This window comes from Falco peregrinus, chromosome 2 (assembly GCF_023634155.1).
Source record: "Falco peregrinus isolate bFalPer1 chromosome 2, bFalPer1.pri, whole genome shotgun sequence".
Taxonomy (NCBI): domain Eukaryota; kingdom Metazoa; phylum Chordata; class Aves; order Falconiformes; family Falconidae; genus Falco; species Falco peregrinus.
In genome coordinates, this window is record NC_073722.1 from 120,861,685 (window position 1) to 120,882,148 (window position 20,464).

General features: G+C 38.5%; 1 protein-coding gene across 3 annotated transcripts in view; it reads right to left on the reverse strand.

The window, feature by feature from the left end:
• Nucleotides 1-20,464, reverse strand: part of CA10 (carbonic anhydrase 10) — a 209,864-nt gene that overhangs the window by 106,063 nt on the left and 83,337 nt on the right. The window lies entirely within an intron of this gene.

The window sequence follows — 20,464 nt, forward strand, 5'->3', positions numbered from 1 at the left end:
ATTCACTTCACAGACGTCTAGGGCTCAGCGTTTTAAAACTAATTCAGTCCTTAAGATGCAAATAAACACTTGAAGTGAGTTTGAAAGACACAGACTCATGCTGGTACTAAGTTCTGTTGATGAAAATGGGTCAGAACATTTGTAAATCTTCATTAAGTATGTAACTACGTTAAAAATATGGTCCCAGAACTCTTACAAAGTTTCCTCTGAAGATTCTGTACTGGAAATGGCTTTATGTTTCAGAAAAAAAGTTTTAATGGAATAGCTTTATTTCTCTTGAAACATTCTTTAGCATGGTATTCATCCCTATAGTGCAGAAAATAACAGAATTCATCTTTTTAATTAAAATGAGCAACAAACTTTTTGATGGGAGGTGCAATAGGGGGAAAAAGCCCTTCCAAATCTATTTCAACCAAAAAACTCCCACTGAAAGCATCTGGCTTTTCTGACTACTCATCAGGAAAGCATTCTTTTAGTTATACGTAATCTATGAGTCAAATTCGTGCATGAAAAATGTTACAGCTTTGGCAAAAATGGAGAAAATCCATTTACAAAATCAGTCTTATTAAACTCAAAACAATTTTCAAATTACAAAATGTAAGTATCCTATTCTATTTCCCTCAAACCAGTTCTCCGTATTATTCTGAGTATATTTGGAAGTATACAATAAACACAAAAAGCTACCTGAGTATGTTTACTTCATATTCATTATGGAGACTGACAAGACAGCAGTAAATGGAGAACGGAGTATGAGGATTAACCTTTGTGAGAAACAATCCAAATCAGTCTGTGAGAGCTTCTTCCCTAACTTGAAATGGGAACAAACAACTCGTATTCCTTTTAGAGGGAGATGAGAGTTCTAAAAGAAAGTCAGTATGTTTACTGTCATTAGCCTTAATTCCTGTTCCAAATGTGACAGTCGAAATCCTCAGCACATCTTCAAATGACACCTGTCTTCCCAGGAAATCCACAGAAATACTGTCAGTTATATTTTTCCACATTCAGGGACTGACGTCTCTTTCTGCACTTCATCTTTTCTGCCCTGCGCAGACACAACATGTGCATGTTTTCCCCAAATGGTACAGCACAATCTGTGGATGAGCAGTTACCTTTGAATGTATTCCAGCGACTGTAGATGAAACACATTTTTCCTATGTGTGTCTTTCCTTATGATACCACTGTCTGCTCTGAGTTTGCCTTCTCAAGGAGTCATCAGAAAACACTGTACTCCTCTGCATGCAGTATTACAGATTCTCCAGGGGCTGCCATGAACGCTCCTGCTGGCTCTCAGTGAGGCTAAGGAATGTCACCTCTCCCTGTTTAGCCAAGTGATTTGCGATTTGGCCTGGATAAATGTAACAGGTCACAATGGATAAAGATATTCAAGGATAGATTTGTGTTTCAGTAATACTGGTGCAAATCCAGATTTATACTGGATTTATATTTATCTGAGACAAGAATGTAATGTACACAGGGATTTTTTTTACAACACTATTGGAATGGTTTTGTATGCATAAATGAGTAAATATTAGTTTCCCTAAAACACATCGTTCTTTTAGAAATTATTAAAGGACAACATGAAAAAAAACCCCAACCCTCAGTCAACTACTACTTGGAATTGCTAACCAGATTTTTTCCTGACTGTTGCTTTATCTGATGAATTCTGTTTTTACAGCATATGGCTTCCATCTAAGCTAGTTACGAACTTGTATTATTCCTTTCATATTTTCTTTTCATAGAAGATACAGCTTCAAGGTCTCATTTATAAATGAAAAAGTCTGTGCTGTAATTCTCAGCAATAAACAGCAAAAATGTTGTCTTTGTGAACCACTGCAAAATATTAAATATTCTTTCCTTAGACTGTAAGTTTCCTTGCATCCATATTCATAGAAAATTACAGTCTTCCGTGAGGGTTATTGACCTATGACTTATTTTTCTGTCATGTAGTTTGTGTCAGCAGTTAACTATAGTATCACTTAAGTGTCTAACTTGCACAAATAGCTACGGTGTGTTATCTAACTACTATTATGTGTGCCAGTAAGCTGAGGCTGAAAAATTGCAAATGCAGTTTTATACACTGCATTTGATAGGAAGCCCCACAGAAATCTGCGAGAGTTTATCAAACAGCCCTCTGTTGGAATAATAAAGAGTCTCATCACATTTTAAAGAAAAGACTCTTGACAATCATGTGGTTTAGTAAATTATAATTGCTAAAAAAGGCTGTTCAGTTTTAGATAACTCATCATTAGAAAAGCAGTGCTATTTGTGTAACAGAGATTCCCTAGCATTAAAAATGTTGTAACTCATAATACTCCCGCTTCTAACCTCCGTAAAGTGGCTAAACGTTTCAGCCTCAAGCATGCTTGTTAAGAAAACTCTGAAGTGCTGGTGAAAGTAGAGGTGATGATATTGTTGAAAAGAAAAAAAAAAACCACACACACACAAAAAAGTCACGAAACATAGACAAATGCAGTAGCAGCAAGAACAAAAAAACCAGCTGGGAATGAAGGGGGCCTCTTGTGGGGTGGGCAGAGGAGGGAAGGACTATCATCAAGAACCTCCGTAGTGATTTGAAGAAGGACATTTTGCTGCTTTTATCCCAAGCAATTACACTGGAACTATCTCCCGTTACACCCTATGTGAACAATGAAAGCCACCCACGCCATTAAAAACGAGAAGGAAGGATCTATTTGGTGAAATGAAGGCAGCGCTACAAAACTTCCCAGTCCTTGCCAGACAAGGCAAAGAAAAGCTTTTATTTAATGTTGTGGCTTGTTGAGCACAGCTTCTCTTTGTGACGTGTTACTGTGCTTACAATAAACAGCTTTTGGGGTTTTCAAATACTTCAGCTTTGCTTCAGTGTGTTTAATCACCTGCAAAAGCTGTTTATTGCCTTGTATACTTCCCCCATCATGAACATTATCCTTTAAGCATAAGGCTTTATGGTGAGTCTAAGCAGGCCAAATGATGCAAGGGTACAAGGCGCTATAAAAGCTGTGTGCAAGCACTGATGAAATAAATCCATATGAGGACTACAGACCATGAAAGTAGAAAGATAAGCTATAGTAATGCAGTGCAATGATTTCACAGGCACTCAGCTTATCCTTTAAAATGCACCCTTGTTTGTTGAGAGCCACGCTGGTGATCTCATATGCAACTATCAAACAAAGATGTATGCATTCAAAGAGAGCTATGAGGGCTCATGATAGACAAAGCCAGAAAAGCTAACAAAGGGCATTTTTGTGTACTTTACTTCTGAAGGTTTCAGCTAAGGTGCTTTAAAACAGCCGCAAACATAATTAAAAAAAAGAACATTGAGAGAGTATTTAAATGAGAAAATGTGGTATTACATAGAGAACTTCCTTTATCAATAGAGGAGGGCTACGCAGACTTGTAAAGAACCTTTTCTAAAAGGATATCAAGACCAGGAAAAATTAATCAAAGGCTTTTTAATATAAAAGAGTATTTTTTCCTCCTGCGACAGGCAGAGATAGAAAGACGGTTAAATTAAATTCAGAGATCTTTAAAGGTTTTTTTTGCAGGTATTTTTGCTTTGGTTAAGAACATAATAATAGCAAGACATGCAGCAACTGTGTTGCTACTGAGTTTGGTAACACAGATAGAAAATGGTGGCCAGCATAACCTCAAACAAAGCAATGACAGCGACACATGGCTCTATTTCAAAAAAAGTCTCGTCTCACTAGAATTCCTGACTCCTCTGTGGCCATTTTTTTACAGAGAAGACAGAAAAAGCCCTGGTGTATTAAAAAATGGAAAGATAAATCTGACATAAATTGTACATTGGAGGCAAAAGCTTTGGGCCAAATACCTTTTCTTCTCTTTAATGTCCTGAAATATTTCCAAGCAGAAGGCATTTTACAGCTATTGACAAGCAGTTTGCCAATTCTTACTCAGTAGAAATTACGAATTTACTACTCCCTTGTGTGGTTTTTAAAAATTTTATTTTCCTTTTGTTTAGAACTTTGGCTGTTAAGTGACTTTTCAATGCCAGGAAAACCTTAACTTCTATCTTATTTTTTTAATGAGGCTTTTGTTGTATTTTGTGTATTTCTATTCCCCCCCCCCCCCTCCAAAATCATTAAATTACTGTACCCATTTCTGTAATAATTTTTTAATTTACAGTGATTTTTCAAGCCCACACTCAATGAGTTCTACTGTAGAAACATATATTCAACAGTTAAGGCTACAACTTCACTATGTTGCACTCTTTATTATGCATTAAGCTATCTTCAATCTCAAATGTGTTTAGCAAAATCAGGTTTTCTACACCCTAGAAGTATTTATACTACTTAACATATCTACCGATTCCTCAGCTAGCACCAAATATTGCTTGTTACCCCCTTCCCAACAGTTTCCTTTGATTGCCAAAAGCAACTCCATTGAATGCAATGAGATTCTATGTTAAATTAAGCAAAATTTGGTTAATGAAAAAGTATTAACACTTAGGCCAATGAGCTCTGTTGGATCCTCAGCTTCAAAAGGTCATGATGAAACTCAAACCCATACAAAAGAGACCTCATAAGTTCTGAATTAAAACTTGCTTGCAATCATGAACAGGCCAGAATAAAAATCCTACTGGCCTCTATAAAGTCAGTGCTGCTTCAGAAATTCAGGCAGAGAGAAAGCAAAAGGACTAAATCTTGCTATTTCAAGTAAAATATCACCACAGATTCTTTGTAGAAAAACGGTGAAACATTTTGTAGGTAGGTAGGGCTCCTTGAGAAAACTTTATTTGGACAATCGTGTCATAAAAACCATAATTTCAATGTGTTCTTAACTTTTAGGGATGCTCAGCAAGTAACAGCCAAAGCCATGAACCCTTAATTCATGTTTATGTTGTGTGAAGTTGCAAAAATAGTTAAATAATCCTGTTTTTTTAAGAAAAAGATTATTTTGAGTATATTCAATGCAATTTCACTGCGCTTAGAAGATGATCAGTTGAATTAGTAAACTAAAACTGGTAACGTTGAAGGAAGTAGTGTTGTAGATGCTAAATAACTGATGTAACTGCAAAGTCAGTAAGGGTTTCCATAAATTCCAATCTATTATGAAAAAAAAATTTCTAGTAAATGCTTTACCCTTTCATCTCATCAAATCCATTGAAAATTTATCTAGCTACCTTTAATTTACAATGCATTTCCTCTGAGGTGCCAAAGACAGTCTGAACTGCTTTATATTCAAGAAATAAGGGGGGAAATTTGTTTCATTAAACTGCAGGCATCTAAAAGCTACTTTTTCCTTACCCAAAAAAGCCGGCATTTCCTCAGGCTATTCTTAGGTGCCTTTGTTAAAGCAGAGAGAAGTTAGGATTAAAGCAGCCAGAATCTGTTCAAAAGACAGATTCAGCGCAATGTTGGTTGACAGCTTTCTGGAGTTTTCTAGTCCAGTCTCCTGCTCTACACAGCACTACTGTCAGTCCTGCATAAAGCAAGCCATGGCTTCGAGTCTTTCTCATGGATTTTGTGTTGAAAAGGAAAAAGCGGGTGTACCTCGCACATAGTCCGTGTTCAGACATGTCTCACTAACTTCAGTTTAACAAAGGACGGTTCTTAACCTTTTTCCCATGCCCTCTGCATGCATTTGTGAAAGTACGCGTAGATGCACACACAACTACATGAAGGAAGGTGCTGTATTTTTGTTGTTAAGGAAATTCCATAAGCAGCCACAAGTCCTTTGCCCTCAGTGACTCACCTGTCCTGAAGTCACCAAAAAGCAGGACCAGTGGCAGTTCATTTGAGCAAAACTAACTGGGATTGTAATGTACCCACAAGACTCAACTTACGTATTACAACTGTCAGCTTTCAGTCACAACTGACCTACTTTAGATGGAAAAGTTTTTTCCTGCGCTTTTAAAAAATCCATGAGCAGCACATCTTGAAAAGCTAACCAACAAGTGCTTAGCTAGTTTATACTTGTTGGCTAGCTATACTGAACTTCCTCTCCTTTCTTAGAAGTCATACTGGTAACGTCATATTTGTTACTGTATCTTGCTAGCAAATGAATTAAATTTACCACTTAACCAAGCATGAAATTATGTTTTCAATAATAATTCAATAAAAGCTGCATAAGCTGGGAACAATTACATATCTCATTGAAGAATCCAGTATCACCAAAGGTGTCCATTTCAGTCATTAAATAAAGTGTGATTGCCCATCTATAGTGTATCAAGACAGAAAGCTGATAGCCCAGTTAGCTTCAATGAGCCAACAGAGGATGCAGGTCGTAAAGCTTATTGATTGGGCTCAAAATACCATAAAAAGCTAATGAAATGTAACTTTCATTTTGCAAAAAATTGCAAAATATATCTCCTTAATGCTTTGTGGACTCTTGCTACCATGGCAAATCTTGAGATGAGAACTATCCTTCTCATTTCGGAATTGCTGTTGCAGTTTCCCTGTTGTCTGCAGGCAGTTTCTGCCTGCTCTAGTTGGGTGCTGGTCCCTGTGCTCTCTGCAATAGTATCATTCTTTTTCATAACATGTGATGCGCAGAACTCCTCTCTCTTGCTGTCATCTCATGCTATTAAAAACCAATTGCGGTCAGACTAACAGTAATATTTATAAAGTTTGTTGTAATAATTCGACATACTCAATATTTCATCTAGCACAGCTGGTTTATTCTCCCATTACATACACCAGATGCTCTAATATTGTGCCTAATTTATGCATGCAGTGTTCAGTTAAAGGCTGCTGCATACTTCTGCACTGTGCAGCACCAACTTACAGCTCCACAGCACAGCTCGCTCTCCCCAGTAATCACCTCTATGCTGCTCACAGGAAAACGGCAGTCCCAAACCTTCTAAAGGTAACAGATGGTATCTGGCAGAGGCAGGAAGAAAAGTTAAAGTGCTGGCGTGCATTTTGTTCCTCCCAGTAGTTCCTCTTTTTAGGAATCTCTTTAACATACAGCTCACTGCACAGCCCTTTACTCGTATGCTTAGTTATGCAGGGCACAACGGTGCACTAAAAAAGGACCATCAGTACTAGACAAAGGATTTTAGATGTTGAAATGGATATGTGGTTTTACAGCTAAAGGGCTTTCAGGAAAAGAGAAGCGTAAGTGAAAGAGAGGATATGAGCAAAATCCATTGGCCAAAATGATACTTAATCCTTTCAATGAGATAATCAGAGAGCCCAGAACTGAGGAAAGAGACTGGATTGAGAATACCTCATTGTTAACAGCATTATCAGAGGTCTGAAAATGAAAGAGGTTTTTATCCAAAGAATGATGGAGATGCAAGTGAAATACTCCCTGACTTGTGATGCTTTCTGGGTTCTTACCTAATGCCTTGTAGAGGTTTTCATTAGCACGGCCTTCAATGAACAAATATATTTTTGGGTCCCTGCTGAAGACTATATTCACATCTGTGTTTCTGATTTTATATTTTTTGCTTAGTTTGCAGGGGACGAGCGGCAATTGTTATCAGTCCAGGCATCAACACATACAGGAGAGTCATCGAGAATGAAGGATTTGGCCTTTCATGAGGAGATTATGCCTTCACTTGCAGCGGTGAGCATTCAGCATGAAACTGGTCTAAGACTTCTTCCTGCTAAATAATTTCTCCCCTTCCCTTGAACTGTTTTGGGAGAGTAGAACAGGAGGTGATAAAGCAGCTGGACACATATAAATATCTTGGTGATATTTGCAGTGATACTCTAATGGGAACTGAGTAAACCTTCAACTTCAAACAGTATTTAAAGAACATGACATTTGGAATAATATCAGTCCACTCAAATATCCTGAGCTGTTTAGGCAGAAGCTTCCCCCAACCCTGGAGGTGAGTGCAGAGATGCCCACCATGGCTGGCTGAGCTCCAAACCAGCTGTGCAGGACCAAGTCAGATACCTTGTGCTCATACTTTAAGCTGAACCCCTCTGCTTGTTCTCTGAGCTGGCTTTGGTACTTTTGAGCAGATTCTCTCGTAGCGCACCTCTGGCCTGTGAGACTTGCCACATAGCTGTAGGAGGATGTGAGCTGTGACCTTGCTCGGTACAGGTACCGTAGTCCTTACACGTGTCCTTGCACTGCAGCTGGCAATGGTTCCCAGAGCGCTTTCTGATGCTTAGCTCCCTAACTGGAGTTTATCACGATAGGAACAAAACAGCATTCTATTTCTATTCAAAAGCTGCTGGATCTTCTAAAGAGAGTTCTAAAAGAATGAAAACTCCTTGGGTGAGACACTCCTTTGGGTACATTGTTAAGATTTTTATCCAAGTGATGTTACATTCCTATTAATTTATTAACATTGTTTTGCTTATAATGTTCAGTTCTTACCGCTGTACTCCCTGAAAGATACTGAAAATGATACATTTCTGCTGGAGAAAACAGCAGCCAAAAACTGATGTGCAACACAGTGATGCTAAAAGTGGCAATCTACAGGATATACAGTTTCTTTCTTTAATATACATCTACTTGTGAAGTTCCTTGTTTGGTACATAAGTACTTAGCTTTGATAGCTCCTGGCTTCACAGGCACACACTGCTTGCAATAAGATGCCTATGACAAAAGATACTGCAAATAGTTTATTATAATAGTAACAAACTGGTTGTTGACCTGTTTCCTACTTTCCCTGCACTAACTCCAGTATCTGCTGGCCAGTTTCACCCAACTTTGATGAAGAAGAAATCTCAGTGTTTTGTGAAAAATGGGTAGAAGAAAGGCCCAAACCAATTTTGTACTGAGGAACAGGCTGGTAAAACTCAGATATTATAGACTGTTGTTATCATCAATCAACTGGGCAATGAGGAGGTGCATTTGCAGGCAAGCTGGCACAAAGGAACGTGGAAATAACCACAGCGTTTTCTGCTTTGCCTTCTAACGGAGGGGCTCTGTGGAGCAGTGGAGAAGTGATAATGGGGGACAGAGGCTGTACAGAAGTTAAAATGAGACTCTGCAGGAAACCAGGCTGCACTATTTCTTCATGTTAACAGAAGACTTGTCACAAAGAGGCCTCCCAAAAGGTCAAACAAGATACAAAAATAATTTATAACCAATATGTAGACACCCCAAAGTCCGAGGACCTTTGGGTTACGGTAAATGGGTAAGTAGACGGCACAAAACTGCATGATAATAGAGGACCATTCCATCTGAAATCTGATCATAGATGCTGGCATACATCCCTGTGCTTCAAAACAATATCCTTCTGTAAATATACATCTATATAAAAGGAATGTGGTGTAAGCACTATAAAAAGCCTCCATCCATCTAGTCTTGGGTACCTAATAACTTACTTGCATCGTGAAGATTTCAAATAGACAAGATAAAGTGCCAAAGTTGTAGGCCTAAAGTTGAGATTTAGAGGCATGGATTTACTGTTGGGTGGCTGATGAGTCCAAGAATCTCTCCAGTATCACTGCCTTCTGTCCACGCCAAATCCATCTTGGTAGTGAGGTTCTGGGTGCAGAATTTCTCTCTCCAGCATTCAAATCTGTCCTTGGGCAACATCAAACCCAGAGACCTGTTTCACGGTGTGTCTGTGCTTCTAACTGAGCAATACCTAGTAAATAGCCTTGTATGTGCCAAACAGGGATTTACATCCTAACCCATCTTCAGGCTATTGAAACCATGGCAGCATGTCATTTTTAGTAACACACTGAAAGAAAAGATCATGAATTTATATTTTGCATCAAAAGCTTAAGTCACTCAAAAGTAGCTATTAACGTCCATCATATAAATAATATGCTTTACAAAACTAAACACAAAAATACATTTATTTGGAAAGGCTGTGATGAAATTAAAAGTACATTTGTGTGATTGAAAATAATTCACATTTTAATCCTTTTTTTTTTCCAAAGGCTTCTTTGCTGAGTACATTTGCATGCTATTTTCGGTAGAGGTCTTAAATAGTCCTAGATGAAATAGGACTAGACTAAATACTTAGTTAAGTTTAAATACTTAGTTAAGGAAAGTATCTTCAAAGGAGCTTTTCAGTGCCACCTCAGCGCAGCTGTGCTGCCCTTGGCATAGCCCTGGAAGATGCTGTGATTTAAAGTCATATCTGTGATATACTTTGCACTGTTGTGTGGCAGGGAATGGAGGACTGCAGAATGTGAGTACAGGGATTTAATACTATCAGTAGCAAATTATGATGTTGATATGCTGCTTCCAGCTGCTGGCTAGGGCACAGAAGAAAGGATATGGGAGTAAGGGGTATACCCATTCCTTTTTACTGCACATCCAAGGGAAGTAAAGAAACACAATTTGTCCTTATTAACCCTTGCCCACTCCTTCCCCTTCCTACTCACCCTTGATATATACCTCAAATATATCCATGTGGCAACATGCCATGCAAGTTATGTATTCAATGCAATGCCCTCTTCTGCTGTACAGCTTCCCTGAGACAGGTGGCACTGAGTTGTTAAAATAAATAGGAGTGCAGTATGCAGTACATTTTTTTTCTGAGCAGTATGTCACAGGTTAGAGATTAGCACTACTTGTATTTATATGATGTAAGTTTTCACCTTGATCCAGAAGTGGCTTTGAGATAGACTTTGTGCATTCATAACACTGAAATAAAGTCATCTTTCTTGAGCAGAATTATCTCTTAATACTCACTTCAGGTGCTCCAACTGCCTTGTGAAACAATCTCTTCAGGATGTATCAGCACCCGTAGGCACTTCCTTCAGATGGTTTCAAGTTACGATGCAAGTTATACAGATTTAAGCTCAAGATAACTTTACAGAAGCCACCCCTTTCCCTATTCACAGTATTATTCAGAGCTGGAGCTGATGCAACAGAGACAAAACATAAATTCAAAAAATCAACAGTTTGACTTTCCTTACAAATGATGCTGTTTCTTCAAACTGATGCTTTAATCAACTGCCTTTCTGTTACTCACGAGGGGATTGGGCACCCGCAGTCAGTTTGCAGGTGACACCAAGCCGGGGGGAATGTTGATCTGCAGGGGGGGCTGGGCAGGCTGGACCGATGGGCTGAGGCCACTGGGGTTCAACGGGGCTCGGTGCGTGTCCTGCCCTTGGGGCACAACAGCCCCACACAGGCCACAGGCCCGGGGAAGAGCCTGGAAAGCTGCCTGGCAGGAACGGACCTGGGGGTGTTGACTGACGGCTGAACATGAGCCAGCGGTGTGCCCAGGTGGCCAAGAAGGCCAGCAGCATCCTGGCTTGTATCCGAAACAGCGTGGCACACAAGGGCAGTGATTGTCCCCTGCACACTGGTGTGGCCGCAACCCAAACCCTGTGTGCAGTTTTGGGACCCTCACTACAAGAGGGATGTAGAGAGGCTGGAGCGTGTCCAGAGAAGGGCAACGGGGCTGGTGAAGGGTCTGGAGAGCAAGTCTTACAAGGAGCGGCTGAGAGAACGGGTGGTGTTTAGCCAAGAGAAAGGGAGGCTCAGGAGAGACCTTATTGCTCTCTGCAACTGCCTGAAATGAGGCTGCAGTGAGGCAGGTGTAGGCAGGTGTTGGTCTCTTCTCCCAAGTTACAAGTTACAGGACAAGAGGAAACACTGGTATTTTTGGTAGTCAGGTTTAATTTCCCTCTCTTATTTCTGTTTAAAAGCTAAAATTTCCATTGTCAGACCTACATTGATAGTTTGGGTCTGTTTCTTGTTCAGGGACACAAGCAATAACTCAATAAAGAAGCTGGAGGTAAAACCATTCAGTTGTAATTGCTTTCGGTGGAAAGTTACATAAAACAAACAATAGTTACAGGTTCAAACAGGTACCTAAGTGACACAGAGGGCTACCACCCAGCCAAGCAATACTACTATGACCTATGATTTTCTGTCACTTTGTGTACAGGAACAACATATCCCAAATAAAAAAAGGGTACATGCAAAAGGATTATTTTCTCTTTCCAATTTCCTTGCAAGGCCTGCAATCCCATGTAATATATGCCGTCCCTTACATTAAGAACAGTTTCTTACCCCCAGTTTATGTACATTTTCCTCCTCTGCTCCAGAACCACCTACTGATGGTTTTCCTCAGCCTGTTGAGTGATACACATCTTAAATACCCCCGCTGCTTTACCATCCAGATCCCAGTTTGATGAGGAGCTGCTGATCCACAGATTTGTTTTTGATTATTAGATACAGTTCATTGACCACTGCTTCAGTTTTTTTCCTGTAAGCTCCTTTCTAGCATCTAATCCTAAAAGACGTAGATTATTTCTCCTGTCTATAAGCAAGCCGTGCCTGCTTCAATCTTCAACAATCAGAGATTAACAGGACCAGGAGGGAAAACAATGAACTTGCACTTCTCTCTAACACCATACTGCTACTCAGAATTCTGAATGGCACATTTGACTGCCACAGCAATTTGTATTTCACCCTGGCAGCAGCGTTGTTTATCCTCATCTTTTCTAGCTTACAGCAGGATTGACATGTGTCTATCTATTATAAAGCACCTACTTCAGCTGCAAGACAGGCAGAAATCTGTGCCAAATATATTGTGATTTCTTGATTACATTCAGTGTAAAACAATACAGGGACATGTGATTAAGAGAAATGTTATCTGTCATGCTGGAGACACAAAGCCAAAACAAAAGTTTCACAAGCACCAGATTTCCAATTACTTTGGGCTTAACACTCCAGCCACAAGGCAGGTTTACTTAACCTTAACTTTCTTAATTGTTATGTGAATGAACTGATGATAAGTCAGGGTGGATTTTCATTTATTTCCTGAATGTTTTCACTTACTTGGGGTTGCTGCAACCCCATGACAAATCAGTCTCCAGGCCATAGCTTTAATCATTTTGGACGAAACTGAGAGTTGCGTAAAAAAATGAAGAGAAACTTTTCCCCAGGTTCCTGAACGGCTGCATCAGGTGCCTGTTGCTCAGGCCCTGGGTCTCAGCACTCAAACTTCACAGCTGCCACCAGCAGGCCACGTGCAATCCGGATGCCTGCCGTCTGTACAACTACGCAGAGAACTTTCTGGAAGAAAGCTTACCTTTCTTCCACTAACACATCTTCAGCCAAAATGCGTCTCCTGCCTAGATGGGCAGCAGACACCTAGTGTACATTATAAAATCTCCTCTCTTCACGTATAAACTGGTCTCCTAATCTACACTATGTTACAGCATTCCAGAGCAATTTTTAAGTCATCTTCAGGAAAAATATCTTGGCTATAAATACATACTTGATGGATGCAGGACATAAAGGCTGATCGGTTAACAGTCTTGCCACCGACTTAATTGATGAAGAACCAAACCACAGCCGACACACGGTTAGTGTTAGAAGCCCTATTTACTATGCAATATACACCTGCCAGCTAGGAAGCTGTAAAGCTCAAATGTTTACTCTCACATAGGAGAATAAACTGATATTGAAATAAAAAGACCTGAACTTTTTGAATTGTTGATAAGTAATTATTTACTTACCATTTCAAAATAATTTCAAGATGGACTTATATTGATTACAAAAAGAAAAAAGCAAATGTCTTGGATGCTGTGTAAATTATTCTTAAATGCTGAAAGAAACTGTTGCAATGCTGTTTTTAAACACAGGTAATGTTAGCTACTATAGCTACGTAGCTATTTAGGGTTCTGACTATGCCACCTTCCTAAAGGACTGGTAACTGAACATAACAGGTACCTAACATCTGCTTTCTGAAAAGAAAAAAAGTCTCCAATATGCACAACCAGCGATCATAAAAACTGCTTTACAAATTGCAGCCTTTTGCCATTGAACTGAGAGCACGCAACTGTAAAATGTTGAGGCCAGGATTTACCAGGAAGAGACGAGTGTGAATTCTCATTAGTTCTGGTCAGCATGGCAAATCTTTTGCCCCAGATGAACTGGTGGCAGCTGAACAATAGCATTATATGTGCTACCTTCTTCCCCAGATAGCTTGACTTTGATAGTATGATTCAACTTCCATGTACAAAATAACATGGAACATCCCCATCCATTAAAGCAGGGTCTCACTTAAAAATGTTTCTTTGATATTGTGCCAAAATTACCCCATTTCAAGAAAATGTTATCATATTTTACTAAGTTTCAGTATATCATACTTATTTTATTTTTGTCACAAAAAACACCAAAAAACCACACACCAGAAAAAAAAAAAAAAAAAAAAAAAGAACCAAAGAATGAATCATCTGAGACCAGGAAATGTGTTTTAATAATGCTAAAACAGAAAATTATATTCCATTTAAAGCATATGGTGTTAGAAGACTTGCACACCTTTACTACGACAGCAGGATGAGTGCGAGAGAAAACAGAGTATCTTCAGTCTTTTCACATCAGTGGTTATAGCCTCAAGTACAGAATCAAGTACAAAGACAAGATATATGTTACTTTTACTTCTGCAAGGCTTGAAATAAACATTTAGGTTTATAAATAGACCTAAGTGCAGGATGAAATAAACCCAAATAAGATACTACAAAAACCATGAACAATGTATATTAGAAGATAGAAAAAGTGCATTAAGAACAAAGTTGGTATTTTTGAAAATTCCTTTGAATATATCAAACTATTTAGTAGTTGGAGGCCAGCTGCTACTCTAATCGTTTTTAAATGTACATTATTAGGAACCGAAAAGAGGAAAACACTATTGAAATAAGCAACTGAGTAAGGAAAAAAGCAAGCAATGGACAAGACCTTTGGCTAGGGTCAGCTAGCCCAGCTTCAATGATACCACAGACTCTTTTAACATTCTAACGGATCTGCTGCCCAACGTCTGTAACAGCAGATCCGCTGGATGTTTCAAGTCACATCCCTTTGAATGCGTTCCCAGGGTTAGCACACCTGCCTTTGCAAGGATACCACGAGTTGCTTTTAATTACTACACAACTGCAGCTGAGATACAGTTTAACATAGAATTAGAAAGGTATTGCTGCCAAAATGAGAGCATATCCTGAACTCTAAACCAGGGTACAATAGAGCTTGTGTGGTAAGCCCGCTGAATCACTTCTTGCCAGATCTAGGATCTCCTAGGAAGTTTCCCATGGCAGACAAGTGAGCTTGTTTTATGACACTAGACAAGGTTAAACGTCAAGCAGAGTAGTTATACTGGAGCAAAACCCCCTTGATACTATGCAGAAGCTGTAGAAACGCATTGTGCCTGCTCGGGACTCCTTCATGACTTCATGGGTGTTCTACTATCACAGATAATCAGAAATTCAAACCACAAGTTGCATATCTGAGTCCCCACATATTCCAAAGTGGTCCAGTCTCAAGAAAGGATCATTGCAGTGATAAGGAAACAGATGTCCCAGTATAGAGACAGACCAAGACCCCGAATGTATGTTTTTCCCCATATATCACCCATTAACAGCAAGGTTTGCAAGTACCTCTGCAATAATACTTAGCAATTTTTCCTGTTCTGAAATCAATGACAAGGATGAATAAACAGGTTACCTTAACCTGCTGGTTTCATTTTATGTTCATTTACTAACACATCTGAGAACATGCAATACTGTTGAAGTGTTAGAAATGCTGAACAATTATTTAAGCAACAGCACTATATTTCAGTTTTTCTTCATTAAAGTTTTTGATATTTGCATCAGACTTTTGACTTTCTAAAGCCACTCTAAATCAAAACATATTATTAAGCCCTCTAAAAATTCATCTCAAGTCAGTTTACAGATGACATTGATGTCTTACTGCTATCTATTCCTCCTGGACCATTTCTAACAATTCATTTTTTACATTCCTGCAGTGCTGAAATATGGTTCACACCAGTATCTGTCCTTTTAGTAATCACCAAAGCAAAGCCTGGCAGTTGTCATATATTGCACTCTTGAGAAAAATGCTAGTAATACTCTGAATTGATTGAACAGCATGGAATCAGAACTAGCTGGCAGAGAAACCATTTAACTGATTTCAATTCATAAATCTCTTTTCTCCTATCCCATTTTAGTTTAGAAACTGCTAAATATTGCCATTATCTCATGATGCACAGAGTGAGCCAATTATTTATAAAGATACTAATTTAAATAATATGTGATTGCATTCATTAATGCCCCATATGAGAAGGCAGACTTATGGATCTTACTGAGTAACTTTCCTTTATGCAGACTGAGCTAGGGAATGTTTGTAACAGTCCTGGCTGGCACAGATCGATTTATTTCCCCAGAGGTCAGCATCAGGCACCATGTCCTTCCTTGTCTTCAAAATAAAGTGATTTTAAACAGAACTTTACCTACTTTAAACCACAATTTAAGTCCCTGAACATGACCTAAGATGATTAGTAAGACATAGCATTGCTTATGTGACAAAGTTTAATTAATTGGCAGGGATGCACTTAGTGTCTAAACCACTGCTACTGTTAAGTAACATGCTGTTACTTAACATGTTTCTAGGAGAAAAAAACCCAACTAAGTATGGCCAAGAACTGTAATTCAGTCTTAAAGAATCTCAGAAATAGGGCTCGTGAAATTAAGTCTACAGAGAATCAGGAGATCAAAGGCAGATGGGCTACAGGTAAGTCAGGGGACAAATTCTGGGGGACCAAAGGGAAGAGCTCTTGGAGGAGACAGCCAGCACTGGTGAAAGCAGGATGAAATCCAGCAGGGGACTAGCTCCGTGGGAAGTGAGGTGGTTTGTTCTTGCGCTGCTGTGCTCCATGGCAGTCTGTAAAACCTGCTTTGGAGACTGAAACCCATAGTGCTTGCTGCCCAATCGTCACTAGACTACACTGGGTTGTTGAAAAATATTATTCTGTTGTCCTGTTGCTGATTGCCTGGGTGCTTATGTGAATCCAAAGAAAAAAAGCAGAGAAAGTAAAGCGGTGTTTGTGACAGAGTGGAGAGGCATGATTAGCATATTAATAAGGGTTTGTATTGTTTATTAAAAAGGGCTGTTTATCTGAAATGGGCTGCATGTTAAATTCACTAAGATGGATAATCAAGAGACAAAGCTGGGCCTGAGAGAGAACTGAAACTTGGGGAGTTTCCTCGAAAGCAGCATTTCTTCTGGGGAATTTATCTGCATGTAAATTCATTAAGTATTTTGTGCTGAGATTCTGGATCTTGAAATCCAATTATCTGATTCAATGATATTCAGTCTTCAGGACCTGAAAAGCCACTTTCTCAGGAAACGGAGAGGCACACATACCAAATAACACAGCACGATTCAGAATAACATCTGATGATGCTTGAATTTTAAATCTCATGACCGACGCTGCACTGCAATCATTGGACAGCACATAAAGCGATATATTATTGCTCACTGGAACTTTTATTGTGAAAAATTGGATCAGAGAGATATAAATATTTGGCAAATTGCATTGCTATCCCATTTGCTCCTGAATGGAAGGGGAAGAATTTTCTTCTCAACCTCGGATCAGAAGTAACTCTTAAGTCACCTGCCATGTAACAAGCCACAGACTGTACTTCTTGCCCCTTGCAGGTGGGGTAGGAAGACAACGATGTCCTTCATACTCTCACTTCAGACCATTACTTTTCTTCAGGAACAAGAAAATTATTATGTTATTCCCATGTGGTCTAAAAAATTGTAGGAAAGACTCAATCTGGTTTACTAAAATGCCTGCCATTACTAATAATGAAATAAACCATTCTCTCTAATGGAATTGGCTAGAAAGGTATCTACTTAAGATGGACTCTTTAGACATAAATTCTGTAATGGAGTGGTTTAGAACAGTTTTGGTCTACTGAGGTGGATGTTGAGAACTAAACAGGTAACTGGTTTACAGAAATTCAGCAATGCTCTCCACCTCCAAAAAGGCAGGCCCAAGAGAAACGAGTTGGTAGGGAATGAAAGAGTTAAGAGCATATATTAAATCAGTGATCATATCACCCAGGTATGCGTTATGTGCATTCCTCTAGACTGGTCTTGGATACTGGTCCTGTGGTGAACCCCTTCTGTTCCTTCTTAAGTGAATTTCAAAAGCGAAGCACAAAAAGTAGAAATGTTTTTTTTTTTAAAAATAAATATTTGCGTTTTCAAATGCAAATAAAACTGACTTTAATAGCAAAATAATTCATTAAAAATTTGAAGTTACTGTTCCAAGGCTAACTGTACTAAACATTTCCTTTCACCTAGCTCTCTCTTAAGCCTTGATTCTCCTCCCAGCTCCCTTTTCAAAAGGTGTGTAATTTTGACAGTGTGCAACTAGCTGTCTCTCTTGTTCACCTGCATGTAAGCTAGCTTATTATAACTTTTATTTGAATCCACATCAAATCCCTTTTTTATTTATTCATCATTTTTCTTAGGATCAGTTGCATAAAATCCTTTTGTGTACAGCATAATCACGGTTAAGTCTTGCCTAAAAAATTCCCAGGCTGTTACATCAATTGGTTCATTGCCCTGAAAACGGAGGTGCTTTGGTCCACATGAAACACACCTCCATTTTTAACATATAAATAACATTACCAAAAAAGTAACACAAATATACCACCTGCCAACTCAAATCCTCACTGAAGCCATAACTACCAGCAAAGATTATTTTTTTTTTAAGGCATTAAAATTGCAATCTTTTCCTCAAAGGAGAATTTTGATTCAACTATTTTAGAAACCTCTTTAAAACAGACTGTATCACAACTAGAACAAATCCTGTTCTTGCAACATGACAGGCAGCCATCGCTGTTTGACAGCAGCAGGATAATATTTGTGAGTGTGGTAAGACCAACTCATTACTGACACAGCATCTCCCACGGTATCGGTGCCTACGATATTTTATTAATAATCATACATTTGCTTCACCCTGAGTGGGTTCAAAAAAAAAGTTGAATTCTCAGAATTGCTAAACAAGTTAAATATTCTGAAACTCCTGGCTTCGACTCCCTGACATCTTACATGTGATTTTATTCCTGACTTTCGTATCACGTCATACTGTAATTTATAAATAATCTGAAATATGTCAGCCTTTACACAAATAGCAGAGTCAAACCCCTTCTTTTTTGTATCATAATGAAAAACCTCAATGTATTTCTGCTTAAAAAGCAAAATGTATGTATTACCCTGAAATCTGGGCCATAGTTGGAAGCATTACTGTCCTCCAGTAACAATATCACCATTTTATCATTTCTGTGATAAAGCTTACATCGATTCTGATGTATGTGCACATGTACCACCAGAACCTCAGCAGGAAGTACAGAGCAAACTCCTAACATCTCATGCTGTTTCCAGCAGAAATCTCATTTGTCAAGACAACCGGAGAAGGTAAGTCATTTTGGAATCATCTTTTGTTAAGAGTCTGTGCTTGTTCTGATACTGTAAATCACAATGCCTTTTCATCTGCATTGTTCTGCATTACAGATTGAACTAAAGAGAACTGCCTGCATGGAATAAGCAACAAAATCTTTAAAATACCCTTTTAAGCACCCTCACATAAGGGAAGCAACACAAATCCATCATGAACTAATGACTATTTCCAAGAGTGCCAACAGGTCCAAGGTGCTATATCTATAAAATAATTTTAGAACTGAAAAGTATCAGCCCTTTAGTAGGATAAACTGAACTGATAACTTAGCTATCTGAGGATTTTCCTTAAGCTTCCATACTGTGAATACATTCCTTAGTGAAAGAAAAATCATAAAGCTTAATCATTAGCATCGGTTTGGTATTTGCAAAGCTTTGAAATTACTATCTCTCTTTGAATTTCTTTTCAAATTTCAAATTTGAAATTTCTTTTGGTGCTGCACTCAAAAATTTGTCGGAACTCCTGATTTTTAGTAAGTATAATTATTTTAGTAAACATAAATGGGAAGAACGAGTTAGCACCTAACCTTGGCAATGCAGAAACTACTTTTAAGAACCAGGTATGTAAAATGTCCCTAACTAATCTAATGATATGGGCATGAGATTATTAAAAGTGAAATGTTTGGGATCCAAATCTGCTTTCATTATTTGTATTTGTTAACTTTCTACATTTTTCCACTGTATACATGCATAACATTTTCAGTTCTGCTTCTAAGTGCTAGGTCAGCAAGCACAAATGCACATACTTGGGTGTTTTTCAAATCCATAGTCATAAATTATTTCTTGTGAATTATGTTGACTTACAATGCTTCCGCATCTGAGATGCAAAACCTCATAGGAACATTACTGAACTCAAGGTTTTTACTACAATAAAATAATATCCTTGTCCAAATTTTAGCTCCTAACTCAGATATAGTACAGAAAAGTGAGAATATAATCACTGATTACCACCTATCAGCAGTATTTCTATATGTACACACACTTTAGAGAACAATCTCCACCTCTTTGCAAAGCACCATTTTGTCAAGATTATTTCCTGCTTCCACCTTTAATCTACACGGACTACCCTAGAAGCTGAGGTTATCTAGCTCAGAATGACTTATACCTCGTCTTATTAAGATATACTTTCAAAATCTGAGTAAACAAGAAAAGTTTTCTATATACATAATTTAAAAAATATTGTTGGTCAGAAATGGTTGTTAATAAACTAGTCAGCTGTGGCAGTCACTTTCCAACGAGAAATTATGGTGATTTTAGATGAGTAAGATAGTCTTTGCTAACCTCTCATTTTCATCTGATACAATATCCTTGGAGATTT